Below are 13,618 nucleotides of genomic sequence, written 5' to 3'. Positions count from 1 at the left end.
TCACTCAGGTCCATAATACTCTCCAGGTCCATCCATGTTTTGTAAAGGGTAAGACTTCCTTCATTTTTAAAAAAATATACTTTTATTGATTTCAGAAAGGAGGAGGGAGAGAGAGATAGGAACATCAATAATGAGAGAGAATCATTGATTGCCTGCTTCCTCCACTCCCCCCTACTGGCATGTGCCCTTGACTGGAATTGAACCCAAGACCCTTCAGTCCACAGGCCTGTGCTCTATATACTAAGCCCAACCTGCTAGGACAAGACTTCCCTCATTTTTACAGCCAAGTAGTATTTCATTGTGTAAATGTACCACAGCTTTTTTATCCACTCATCAACTGATGGGCACTTGGGCTGCTTCCAAATCTTGGCAATTGTAAATAATGGTGCAATGAGCATAGGGGATCATATGTTCTTTTGAACTAGTATTTCATGTTTCTTTGGATATATTCCTAGAAGTGGAATTGTTGGGTCATAAGACAGTTCCACTTTCTTCATGCTGCCAAGTGAAATACGCCAGTCAGGGAAAGACAAATACCATATGATTTCACTCCTATGTGAAATCTAAGGAACAAAATAAACTAACAAACTAAAAACAGACTCAGAGAACAGACTGCTACCTGTAAGAGGGGAGGGAAATTACAGAGCTGGGTGAAAAAGGTCAAGGGATTAAGTAAAAAACTAATAGATATAGATAACAGTATGATGATTACCAGAGGAAAAGGGGGATGAGAGAAGGTAAAAGATAATAAAGGGGGTATAAATGGTAATAGAAGGAGACTTGTTTTGGGGTTGTGAGAACACAATGCAGTATACAGATGATGTACTATAGAATTGTACACTAGAAATCTATGTAATTTCATTAACCAATGTTACTCCAATAAATTCAATTTAAATCAATAGCCCTGGGTAGTTTGGCTCAGTGAATAGAGTGTCTGCCTTTGGACTGAAGGGTCCCACATTCAATTCTGATCCAGAGCACATGCTCAGTTGCAGATTCAATCCACAGTAAGGGGCATGCAGAAGGCAGCTAATCCATGATTCTTTCTCATCATTGATGTTTCTCTCTTTCTCTCTCATTCTCTCTGAAATCAATAAAAATATATTTAAAATAATAATAAATAAATAAAAAGTATGTGATCACAAATAACTATTAAGGACCTGTACTGCACTCCAGTAGGTATTTGGGTATAGCAGTGAATGATACTTCTGTCTTCACTGCTGATACAGTCAGTATCACTCACTGCTGAACAAAGGACCCTGCCTCCCCACCATGTTGCCATTCTAGAGAGAGTGGAGAAGACAGAAAATAAATAAATGAGGGAAGGCAGAGCTAGGCCTCCTAAGAAAATAAAAGGAGGGTTAGAGTAAGTGGGTGGCTGTTGGAGAGTAGACTTTCTCATTGGGTAAGAAGATGCCATTCATCCCATATTTTTCAGATCAGGAAACTGATATGAGGCATTTGTTGCCAATAGGAGCAAAACAGTATATAAAAGAACACTGCAAACTCAAAGGTTCAGGAAGGATATAAAAAAATCAGTGGCATCAAGGCCTTGAGTTGGCTGCCTAATATTTACCCAGGAGGGGGTAATGGATGGAGAGGAAACAAGCCAATACTAGAGTTTGCTAAAAATCCACCCTCTTTCCTCCCACAATTATTGGATGGAGAGGAAACAAGCCAATACTAGAGTTTGCTAAAACTCCACCCTCTTTTCCTCCCACAATTATTTGGCAGAATCAAGCATCTGCCAAAAAAAGTCCCAGGTTTGAGATTCAAAACAAATAGATTCCACCATTGATTGGCTGTGTACCTTTGGTCAAGTCCACGCTTCAGCTTCTTTGCTTTTAAAGTGAGGCTTCAGACTTTGTTAAAATCTCTCAAGCAAGCAGCAGCTGGCATCAGCATGCCCCAAACCTATTAGTAAAAGACCTAAGACTCAGCACTATCACCAGCCTGCCTGGCTTTTCAGCTGGGCCCACCTGGGCACTTCCAAGCTTGATACAAATAGCAGCCATCTGCAGACCTATCTATAGCTTAGGTCATGTGGTCCCAGGCTGATTTTGGAACTCCCAGGAGGCCCCAGAGCCAGTGCACCTGGAGGACAGCTTTAGACTATACCAAAGTACAACTCACACACTCAAGGGGCAGACCCAGTGAGCACCAAAGCTCCACTTAAATAGGATGTCTTCTGCATAACAGTTCTTCCACTGTAGTCACAGTTAGTCCTTACAATCAATTGGCCTGGAGGTTAACTCCTCCAGTGACACCAACAGTAATCAAAGCCCATCTACAACAAGAATGTACACACAGCTCACGCAGGGATGTACCTAGAGTTCCCAGCTCAGGTGATTGGGGAGGCCAAGCCACTGGATCCTATAAGACACCTACCACACAAGGCCACTCTACCAATTCCAGGAGACAGAACAGCTCTACCTAATACATAGAAACAAACACAAGAAAGCAGCCAAAATGTGGAGACAAAGAAACATGTCACAAATAAAAGAACAGAATATATCTGCAGAAAAAGAACTAAATGAAATGAAAGCAAGAAAACTATTAGATACAGAGTTCAAAACAATGGTTATAAGTTTTCTCAAGGATCTTAATGAGAGTTCAAGGGACTTGGCGAGACTTTCAAGGATCTTAGTGAGAATTTCAAAAACCTTAGTGAGAACACCAAAGACATGAAAAGGACCAGTCAGAAGTTAAATATATACTAACTGAAATGAAGAATAATTTACAGGAATTCAACAGTAGAGTAGAGGATTCCAAGAATAAAATCAATGAGGAAGAAAAAAAACCACCCAATCAGAAAAGCAAAAAGAAGAAGGAATCCAAAAATGTGAAGATAGTGTAAGGAGCCTCTGGGACAACTTCAAGCATACTAACATTCGCAAAATGGGGGTACCAGAAGGAGAAGAGAATGAGCAAGATATTGAAAACCTATTTGAAGAAATAATAACAGAAAACATTTTCTACTGGTAAAAGAAATAGACTTAAAAGTTCAGGAAGCAGCCAAAACTGTGGATAGAGCATCAGCCTGTGGACTGAAAGGTCCCAGGTTCGATTCCGGTCAAGGGCATGTACCCTGGTTGAGGGCACATCCCCAGTAGGGGGTGTGCAAGAGGCAACTGATCGATGATTCTCTCTCATCGATGTTTCTAACTCTCTATCTCTCTCTCTTCCTCTCTGAACAAAATCAATAAAATATATTTTTTAAAAAAAAGTTCAGGAAGCACAGAGAGTCCCAAACAAGAAGAACCCAAAGAGGCCCACACCAATACACATAATAATTAAAATGCCAAGGGCTAAAGACAAAGAGAGAATCTTAAAATCAGCAAGAGAAAAGTAGTTACCTACAAGGGAGTACCATATTAATGTCAGCTGATTTCTCAACAGAAACTTGCATTGCTTTACAAACATCATTTATTCCCTTGATGCTGCTGGTATACTAAGGGAAGAAATAAATGTGAACACCAGCAATACAAAAGGCATATAGTAAACATGCAAGCAAAAACAGCTACTTATTTCTATGTGCACTGTGTGTTAGACACTGTGCCAAGTTCTCCATAAGCATGATTTCATTTTTTCACTCAACAACCTTATGAACAATGCATCTCCCCTTGATAGATAAGAAAACTGAGGCCCAGAAAGTTTAAATAAGTAGTCCAAAGTCACACTACATTTCACCTGTTTGCAATGTGTTGGCTCTTAAATACTCTTTCTTTCCTTTTTAAAATAGTGATTTTTATTAGGAAAAAAATAATAGCATGTCTCTTTTCTCCTCACACCAGCTAAAAATAAAGTTTTTAGTCCCTACACACACACACACACACACACACACACACACACACAAATGCCACAGATCTGGGTTGGGATGAAAGCTTGTTTAATTGTATGCTACCTCAGAGAAAAACACTAAAAGCTTCTTTAAAAATGTTTATTCTGGCAAAAGAAAAGGTGAAATGTATCCATATATTAAGATAAAACTTCACTTAGGATGAGATTGTGACATACATTTTGTAGATGATTTTTAAACTCTCTTTTTATTTAATTTGAATGGAATACTGTGTGTTGCTGTTACTGACAAGGGAGGTGCTGGATCCTTAGAAAATTGTGCTTACAGTGTAAAACTAGAAGGAACATCCAAGAATTTAGCCCATAATCCACTGAAAAGGTGTCAAAGGCCATGAAGATGTTGCAAGATGTACAGTTGTGAACCTGGTAAACTTGAAGCTGACCTTCACTGATTTGGAAGTTGAAGATTTCCCAACCACTGCTGATTACCTTTTCATTTAACCTCTTATGTAGAGGGTTTAGTTAATCATAACCTAGGAGTTCATGGCACGTAAAAGCTCCAAGGCCCCTCTCTTGTTTTATTTATTTATTCTCTTTCTATTTTCTCTTTCCACTTTCATTCCCTTCTTTTAGAAGCAACATCTCTAATATGTTTACTATTTAGCCTTGTGTTTTTAAAATGCAAGGATATTTTGATGCATGCATGTATTTCATGGATATGAGTGATTTTTTAGTATAGGTTTATTATAGTAGATAGAGCTACTACAGATTTCATAGTTTCTTTTTTTTTTAATTGTGTTCTTAGGATCTTGCCAAGCTGCTAACTGTACATCTACTTTTTAAAATATATATACTTTATTAATTTTTTACAGAGAGAAAGAAAAGAGGCAGAGAGCCAGACACATCAATGAGAGAGAAACATCCATCAGTTGCCCCCTGAACATTCCCCATTGGGTATGTGCCCGCAACTAAGGTGCATGCCCTTGACCAGAATCGAACCTGGGACCCTTGAGTCCCCAGGCCAACACTCTATCCACTGAGCCAAACCAGTCAGGGCTACATCTACTTTTTGCTTTTTTTTTTTTTCTAGTATGGATTTTTCCATAGTTTGCATCCATCACATTTGACATCTTAGTTCTCCAGTGATAGACACCTAGGCTGTCTCTAACTTCTTAGCACCCCCAAACAGTACTGGGATAAACATTCTTACCTTGTCCCCTTAAAACCTGTGTTAGAATTTAACATACTATTAGAGTAGTAACTAAACCTATGGGTTTCAAAACATTTGAGATAGTCCCTTAAATATTTAAGCAGATCCATGCATTTATGCAGAATTTAGAAATGGGCAATACTGGGAGGTAATCCCCTTGGTGTGTACGCATTTCTTGGATAATCTTTTCAAGGACTGGTGGGTGGGGAACTGTATAGTAAACAACCTTGATCAAGATCAGATTTGTTTCCTAACAAATATGATAAAGAACTTCTCCATCCCTGAAAATACTACATGATGATAAGGTCCTTCTTCTTTCCCCCAGACAAAATTTGCTTGCATTCCAGTATAAAGATACTTTGTCTCTTTTGGAGAGGATAGAGCGGAAGTCAATGATAAGCTCCTATAGAAGACCCATGTTTCTTATGCACAGTGTCCTTCAGCTGGGACCTAGATCCAATGCATCAGCACCTACCCGGATTCACTCTTTTCCACCCTGCAAAGTGAGCTGGCACTGACACCAATGGAACTTGGTGGTGAAGGGGACCCAGTGGAAACATAAAACTCACTTTGCCTGTTGTGCTCTTAGCTATAAACTATCTAAATCCATTTCAGCTTAATATTTTTCTTACTGGTCAATTTCATGGAAGTGTGGCGAGACAGCCTAATTGTTACATTGATGTTAGGAACTGCTTAATTCATTTGATAAAGAAGAAATGGGTGTGGCAAATATGGCTCATCACCCTGTTTTCTTTCCTTCTCTCTCATGGAAATAAAAGTTCTGGATGTTAGCTATGCAGGCCCCGAGACTTCCCAGAATAAAACTACATTTCCCAGCGTTCCTTGCAGCTAGGTATAACTACAGGTCTACTATTTGACCAAAGAAATGCAAGGAGAGGTAGTCTGTGCAACATCGAAGAAGTGTCTTTAAATAAAACACGTTCTTGTCCTTCTACTTTCTCCTTTCTTAAAGGAAAGAATATAAAAATGCTGACTGGAGCTGCAGCAGCCTTGTTGGATTATGAGGTAAATTTAGGAATAGGAGCCATGCTTTTCGGAACAAAACCATCAAGAGAGAAGGAACCAGGTTCTTGACACCATGGAACATCACTCCAGCAGCCTTGGGCTACTTAGACTTAGATTTGTGAGAAACTTTTGCTTAAATCCCTATGATTTTGAAATTTCTGTCATTCATAGTTAAACATAGTTCAAACAATATAGGGAAGAAAAAAAAAAAACTATGGTAATGGTGCTTCAGATGGGATTACATGTCCAAGAACTACACTTTTCTCATCAGAATTTAGAGAACAATGCATATCCCATTGTAAAAACTTGGGAAATTCCCACCTGCAAAGTCAGCTGGCTGGGAGCTTCTTCAAAGCATCATTTCTATTGTATTTCTTTTTAGTCTAACTTTCCCCACACAGACAATTCAGAAATCTGAAGATCATTACCAACCAAAGCCCACACAAACTAAATGCAATTAATCTATGAAGTCATGGTTTGTATCAAAATAAGATTTAGAGCAGGCTATTCCAGGAATGCTCAGCAGAACTTAGACCTGTCTTTGGGTCATAATAAAATCAATTGGTAAATGAAGTACGCTTGATCACAGGTTTATTAAATGAAATATATACATATGTAAAATCTCAAGACTCTGGGGCTATTACATTATCATCTCTTTTTGACAATATCAGAGTGAGGTCACTGAACATTATCATTCACATACTCATTCATTCAACAAATCTTGGTTGAGGGCAGCCCTTATGTCAAAGATCCTGTCCTAATTTTTTTCTTTAGCTTTTATTTATTCTTTCATTCACTCATTCATTCATACTATATTTCATATCCTAAAGGATTTATAGCACACTAAAAATTTATATATCCACACACACATACACACACATACATTACATACTGGTAAAAGTTAGGGTGCTTTGCAAATTTAAGCCTCTAAGAAGTCAATGCCAATACTAATATTGATAAAATAAAAGCAGAGCAGTTATTTCAGACTGTCTCAAACCAGAGATTAAATCTTAGTCTTTCTAAATCCCAGGACTAAGCCTTATGTCTGATACATAGTAAGTACTCAATTCATATTACCTTAGTCACATATGGAGAAAAATATGCACAAAACTGTTCAGGGAGGCATTATTCAAAAATGTTTATACAAAAGTGAAATCTTCAGCAATAGGGAAATAATTAAACAAATTAGAGTTCACTCACATAATGAATGCAGGCATAAAAATTAGTTTTAAATCATAAAAAAGTATATCTTAAATGCACACAATTAAACTAGTTATTGATAAAAGTAACATGAAAAATTTTATACTTCCCATTGGGAAGACATGTCAAGAGGCATACAACAATAATAAAGAACAAGAAAGGCATTTTCTCTAGGTAGTGGGATTAGAAGATATTACTTTTGATCAACTTTTACTTTTCCATTTAAATGTATATAAAGAAGGAAAGTTGGGGGGGGGGGGGCTTGCCTAGAGAATTTTCCCAAAGCCATACTGGATTTCTATTAGATATAAATGGGCTATTTCTCAGCCTTATTCTTTCTAGCTCATCTTCTCTGGGAAGAAAAATAGACAAATAATTATTCAGCACTCAAATATTTACTGACTACCAGGCATATTGCAGAGATCATCTTTTAATTCTTTATACAATCTAGTGAAATACAATTTTAGTATTTCATTGTATGGATGAGAAATCTGAAATGCTGTAGTCTTGTGGAAGAGGAGGCAAAAGAGCTGTGATAGTGATGTTAGAGTTGGGAAGACTACCCATCATCCTCTCCGTTAGACTCTTGGAAGAGAACAGAACCATCTGCTGAAGAAGAGAGTGCTATAAACACCCCTGTCTACTCAGGAAGTGGCAGATTAGAGCATTTGAAAGCTACATTCTGTAGTCTTGAGTCATCTAGGTGACTGCAGTTATTACTCATTGAGGTTGAAGAAAGAAGTTGGCTTAGATATGGTGGGTGATGGGAGAAACAGGTCAAAGATGACTCATAGGCTATTGAGTAGATGGAGACAGAGCATTTTCAGAGATGGCTCCATCTCTAGTCTTGGAGGACCAAAGGCACCAATCAAAATGCCCCTTAGCACTCACCAACACACAGGCCCTGCTCCACCCATTGTGCCTCTTGTCACACATTTGTAAAACTATACATGCAGAGTTCTAACAAGCTAATAACATTCGCTGTGTGATATCATATCACACAGTACCAACTAGAATTAATATTAAGAACTTAATATCTAGTACCAACTAGAATTAATATTAAGAACCAGGCTCTGTATGTTCCTTACAGGGAAGTGCTAGAGGTTAGGAAGGTACGCACAAAAAGGTCACTGCTGATCCTAGAGACCCTGTGCCAAGCAGTAAATGAGGGAGACATGCCCACAGGTGTGGGTAGTTTTTCTGTTTTCTAAATTCTTCATTAAAATATTCTTGCATACCACTTTCCGTATCACAGATGCATACATCTTATACCATCAAATGAGCTGCTTAGACTTAGATTGGTCAGCTCGGTGGTTGAGCATTGACCCATGGGCAGGGGGGATTGAGGTTTGGTTCCCAGTCAGGGCATGTGCCTGGCTTGAGGGCTAAATCCCCAGTGGGAGGCATGAGGGGGATTCATCAATGATGTTTCTATTCCTCTTTCTTTCTCTCCCTCTCTCTGAAATCAATAAAAACATGTGTTGTTGTTTTTTGTTGGTTTTTTTTTAAAGAGCTTTAGTTTCACCAAGTCTATTCACTCAATCAACAAGTGTTTATTGAACACCTGCCTTGTTCCAGATGCTACATTAAGTGCTAGGCATGCAAAATGAGGAAAAGCAGAATTCCTATGACTATGGAGCTTCAAGAGCAATGGATTCTTAGCCTGTTAAAATGAGAGGCCATTACAAGGTTTTGAATAGATTAGCAATAGGGTATGTTATACTTTGAAAAGATCTCTTTGCCTGGGCTGTGATATAAAGCTCCATTTCTTTACACTCTGATCCATTTTATATTGATCATGTCATCTAGTTAAGACAAGTGGTCGGCAAACTCATTAGTCAACAGAGCCAAATATCAACAGTACAACGATTGAAATTTCGTTTGAGAGCCAAATTTTTTAAACTTAAACTTCTTCTAACACCACTTTTTCAAACTAGACTAGCCCAAGCCATGGTATTTTGTGCAAGAGCCACACTCAAGGAGCCAAAGAGCCGCATGTGACTCTCGAGCTGCAGTTTGCCAACCACGGACTTAGACCATTCTGGTGGCAGTGAGAAAAGATATTTAAGGGAGATGAAACTGGAAGCAGGATGACCAGTTGGGAGACTATTGAAATAGGGCAATGACATGAGCAATTGACAGGAGGGAAATGATTAACATACATCCATATACACATAGATACATATATGCATACATATGTATGTATATAAATAGTATAATATGTATATATTTAAGACTTGGTTGTTGTGGAGAGGTATGAGAGACAGGGAGAGTGTATGATAACTCCCAGTATTTGTTTTGGGAGTGTGGGTGGGTGATGCTAAGCCTTGAATCACAGGACACAAAGAAGGAAAAGATTTGAGAATAATGAACTCAGTTTCAAATAGTTTGCACTTGCAAACATCCGAGTGTCACCAGGTCATCTCTTTTCCCAAAGAAAGTATATCTATAGGGCTAGTGTAACTTCTGTATCAAAAGAGATTTGTTCTCCACAGGTCTGAATAATAGGGACTGTATCTTATCACCCAAAATATCTCTAGAGTACTGGTTCTTCGTCTTCAGTGTACAAAAGGACTATTCTCTAGCTAAGGCAGATGCCAGATTCTGATTTGGTGGGTCTGGGATGAAGCTTCAGATATAACATCATATATGTATAATGTTGGCATTTTGAGAAATGTGGTACATATGTAGCACCGTGCTCTGCTGTTGAACTGAATTTGGTGGAGTAGAATTAGTAGAATGAGCTAATTTGTGGTAGTACCCTGTTTCCCCGAAAATAAGACAGTGTCTTATATTAATTTTTTCTCCCAAAGTTGCGCTAGGTCTTATTTTCAGGGGATGTCTTATCTTTCCATGCGCTATGTCTTATTTTCGGGAAACACGGGTAGTAGATTTTCACATAACTCTAGCTGCAGTTCTAGAAATGCCCAGTAGGTGGCGAGTGGCTCAAACAACCCGCAAAGGAGCATTTTCGACCCCCACATCTCATATTAAAAATTGTTCAGGCAAGCAGTGAGGAAACCTTTTGACCAAGCAAAGTCGTTAGTGAGAGTAGTGAGTTCCTTGCTTTGCACGTGAATTCCGATGAGCCAGTGGCCCACCTCTTACCCTGGTTGCCTGAGACCAAAGCCATGCTGATCCCTGGCGCCACCTTCTGGCCATCAGGAGCCAAAATCCTAGCACTAGCGAGAATGAGTCTACCTCCTGTTACCTCATGAAGCCTTAGATGAAGTCATTTTCCCCCGTGGGAAGGGCGGAGAATAGAAAATATTTGCTCAAACTGAGGAGCCTTTGCAACTAAAGGGGCTCATGGCTGTCCCTGTATTGTCTATACAGTCAGCGTTGGAGAGGAGGCATCTTAACAGTCTCTCATTTTGTAGACATAGAGCATGGGAGAGGTGAGAAATTTGCCTGGAGACACTTGGCTAGAAAGTTCTAGAACATGGAGTCTGTTTTAACTTCCAATGGCCTGCCTTTTCATTGTACCTACTACTAACAGATGTTAAAAGTGTGTGTGTGTGTGTGTGTGTGTGTGTGTGTGTGTGAGAGAGAGAGAGAGAGAGAGAGAGAGAGAGAGAGAGAGAGAGAGAGAGAGAGAGAGAGAGAGAAAGATCAAAGAGAAGCTTAGGGGTGACCATCTGGTTGGGGAAGAGCGGTTGGATGATTTTAGGATGTGTTTGCATAACAGCTCCACCTGTTTTAACATAGATTATTAATTCGGGGGTAACCTGGCGGGTAGTGAAGGGTAAAAGCCCAAGGACTGAAGGAGCATGAGGGAGGAGGGCTCTGCATCTTGCCCGCACAGTGTGCTAATGGACCTTCTTTTCTTCTATATTTCCTTTTCTGCCCACTAAACTGTAAGCTTAACAAAGGCAATACTGTCTTGCTCATCTTTGATTATGTTCAATCGTTTTTTGGTAAATCCATGAGCGTATCAACCTTGATCATTTCCCATCTAAGGGGTATTTTCTACCATCTTAGATTAGCGATTTGCAACATTCTTATCTCGTGACACACATAAACTAATCACTCAAATTCTGCGGCGCATCCCAAATATATATATATATATATATATATATATATATATATATATATATATATATATATATATATATATATATTTGCCAATCTGATAACAAATATACTTTTTTTATTCATTAACACTGGAAGGCCATTGACAATCTAAGGGAAAAGAAGTTAGTGCTCCAGACTAAATGGTCAGGTATTGCATATTTTACAAATTCTTTCAACCAGCACCCAGGTTGAAAATCGCTGTCTTAGGTGGACAGCACACCCTGCCTTTCATGGGTTCAGTACGCTTGTGTTTATTGAATAATGCATACACAGTGTTTCCTGTAATATTTAATTTTATAATATTAACTCACTTAATTTTGGTTTTGCTGCTGTTTCTTTAAGATTCATGTGTTAGAGATCATCTTCTCAAGTTCTTTATTCCCCTGTTCCTATAGATAGATGATAGATAGATAAGCTGACAGTGGTGCTTAGGGAAGAGAGGTGGAGATGAGAGAGGTGGGGATGGGAAGAAGATTTAATGTGTTAATGAGATCCCCTGAGGTCACAGTTTCCCACACCAAGCTATGGCCCACTGCTTCCTCCTAACTTGATTCCAGCAAACTTTCCCATTGGCCTGCTGGGCCTGGCCAGGTCTGCAAGGAGGTGGAGAGAGAGCTGGAACACCCCTACACACACCTCCCGCCGCCCCCCCTACCCCCCGCTAATTTATAGGCCAGAGCAGTCCCGCGCCCCGCCGCTAGGAGTCGGGCTGAGCTCAGACTTCGGGGAGGTGATGATGGACACAGGACACGTGGCCACACAATGGGGACACACGACTGACCTCAGTCACTTGGGCAAACTAACCCTGCCATCAGGAGGCGGCGGGAGCGTCTGGGAGCTCCGGGGCTTCGGCGCCTGCGTCCATCCCTCCAGTGGGTAGCTCCCCTTGTCTGATTGAGCACCCAGAGCACCCAAGGGCGCACAGGGGTCTCGTAGCTCAGACGCCCCTGACCCTGAGTTTCAAAGTTATTTGGGGAGAATGGGAGCCTTGGTGCGTTGCGCGCTGTGCACAGAAAGGCACGCGAACCCCTGGGGCGCTGGCGCACTGGTAGCGAACTTTCCCGCAGTCACTTGTAGGCACCGGGGGACTTGGTGTCGTCACAAAGCGGTGTGGCCAGGAGATGGACTGAGAAAGGGGAAAACAGGTGTGGGGGGTGTGTGCTGTGTGTGTGATGGGAGGTGGAGGGACACAAAGAGAGGGAAACCCGGAGGAATGGGGAAGGGAACTGGGGACACATGAATCTGAGAAGGAGCAATCCAGTTGGGGGAAAATAGCAAGGCTTTTTTTTTCTTTTTCTTCCCTCCTATATGCAAACTGTCACTTCGGGTTAGCGTGAGCCCTCATCTGGCTCATTAGCATGAGCTGTGGCGAAAGCGCTTAAACCTTCTAATTATTTATTATGCCGCCACCGAGCCGGCTGCCACCCCAGGGCGCGCTTGCGGGGGGGGGGGGGGGGGGGGGGGAGGAGAAGACTGGCTGGCTTGGGCACCGGGCACGGGGGACAGGGGCACTGTGCCCCATCGGTCGGGCTTCGTGCTGCCAGGGAGAGAGAGAGAGAGAGAGAGAGAGAGAGAGAGAGAGAGAGAGAGGGGGGGAGAGAGAGAGAGGGGAGGGGGGGGGCGAGAGAGAGAGAGAGGGAGAGAGAGAGAGAGAGAGAGAGAGAGACCCTTTCGCCTGGAGCCCCCACAAACCCCGTTCCTCCAGGCAGTGTTGCAGCGTTGTTGGGATGCATCAGGAATGCCCTCTCCCCAAAATTCACTCCCAGGGAGATGTGGCGCGGTACTCGTTGCTGTTGGCTGCATTTGTGTCCATCTTCTCTGGGGCCAGCACCGAAGTTGAAGCAGAGGGAATAGATTTTTGCAACAATGTAAAAAACAAAACAAAACAAAAAAATAACGGATGAGGTGGTATGCTGAGAGCACCATCAGAAGGACCCTGGGAAGAGCCTAAAGGTTGCCTTCCCTCCCTCTCCTGGGCCCCACCACACGTTCCAAGACAGCTCATAAAGTTGGGGTTTGAGGATTGGGGTGGGGGAGACACACCGCGCTGGGCTGAAAGCCGGCCACTCACAATCCCCAATTCTATTCAGAAAACAGTTTCAAAAATAAGTTAACCTCTGTTGGGTGTTTCTCCCCCTTCCTTTCTAATTGTCCCCCTCCCCGCGCTCCCCCTCTTCATTCGAGTCTGTGTTATGTCCCTCTGCGTTGTGCCAACTATTTCATCTTTATTCCTTCTCTTTCTCTCCTGCCATTCATTCCCTTTTTTGTGTGTGTGGCTTCTCCGGCTGATGCGCCTGCTCGTTACCACCC

Source organism: Pipistrellus kuhlii, unplaced genomic scaffold (assembly GCF_014108245.1).
Source record: "Pipistrellus kuhlii isolate mPipKuh1 unplaced genomic scaffold, mPipKuh1.p scaffold_m20_p_3, whole genome shotgun sequence".
Classification (NCBI taxonomy): Eukaryota; Metazoa; Chordata; class Mammalia; order Chiroptera; family Vespertilionidae; genus Pipistrellus; species Pipistrellus kuhlii.
This window is presented reverse-complemented; position numbering follows the sequence as displayed.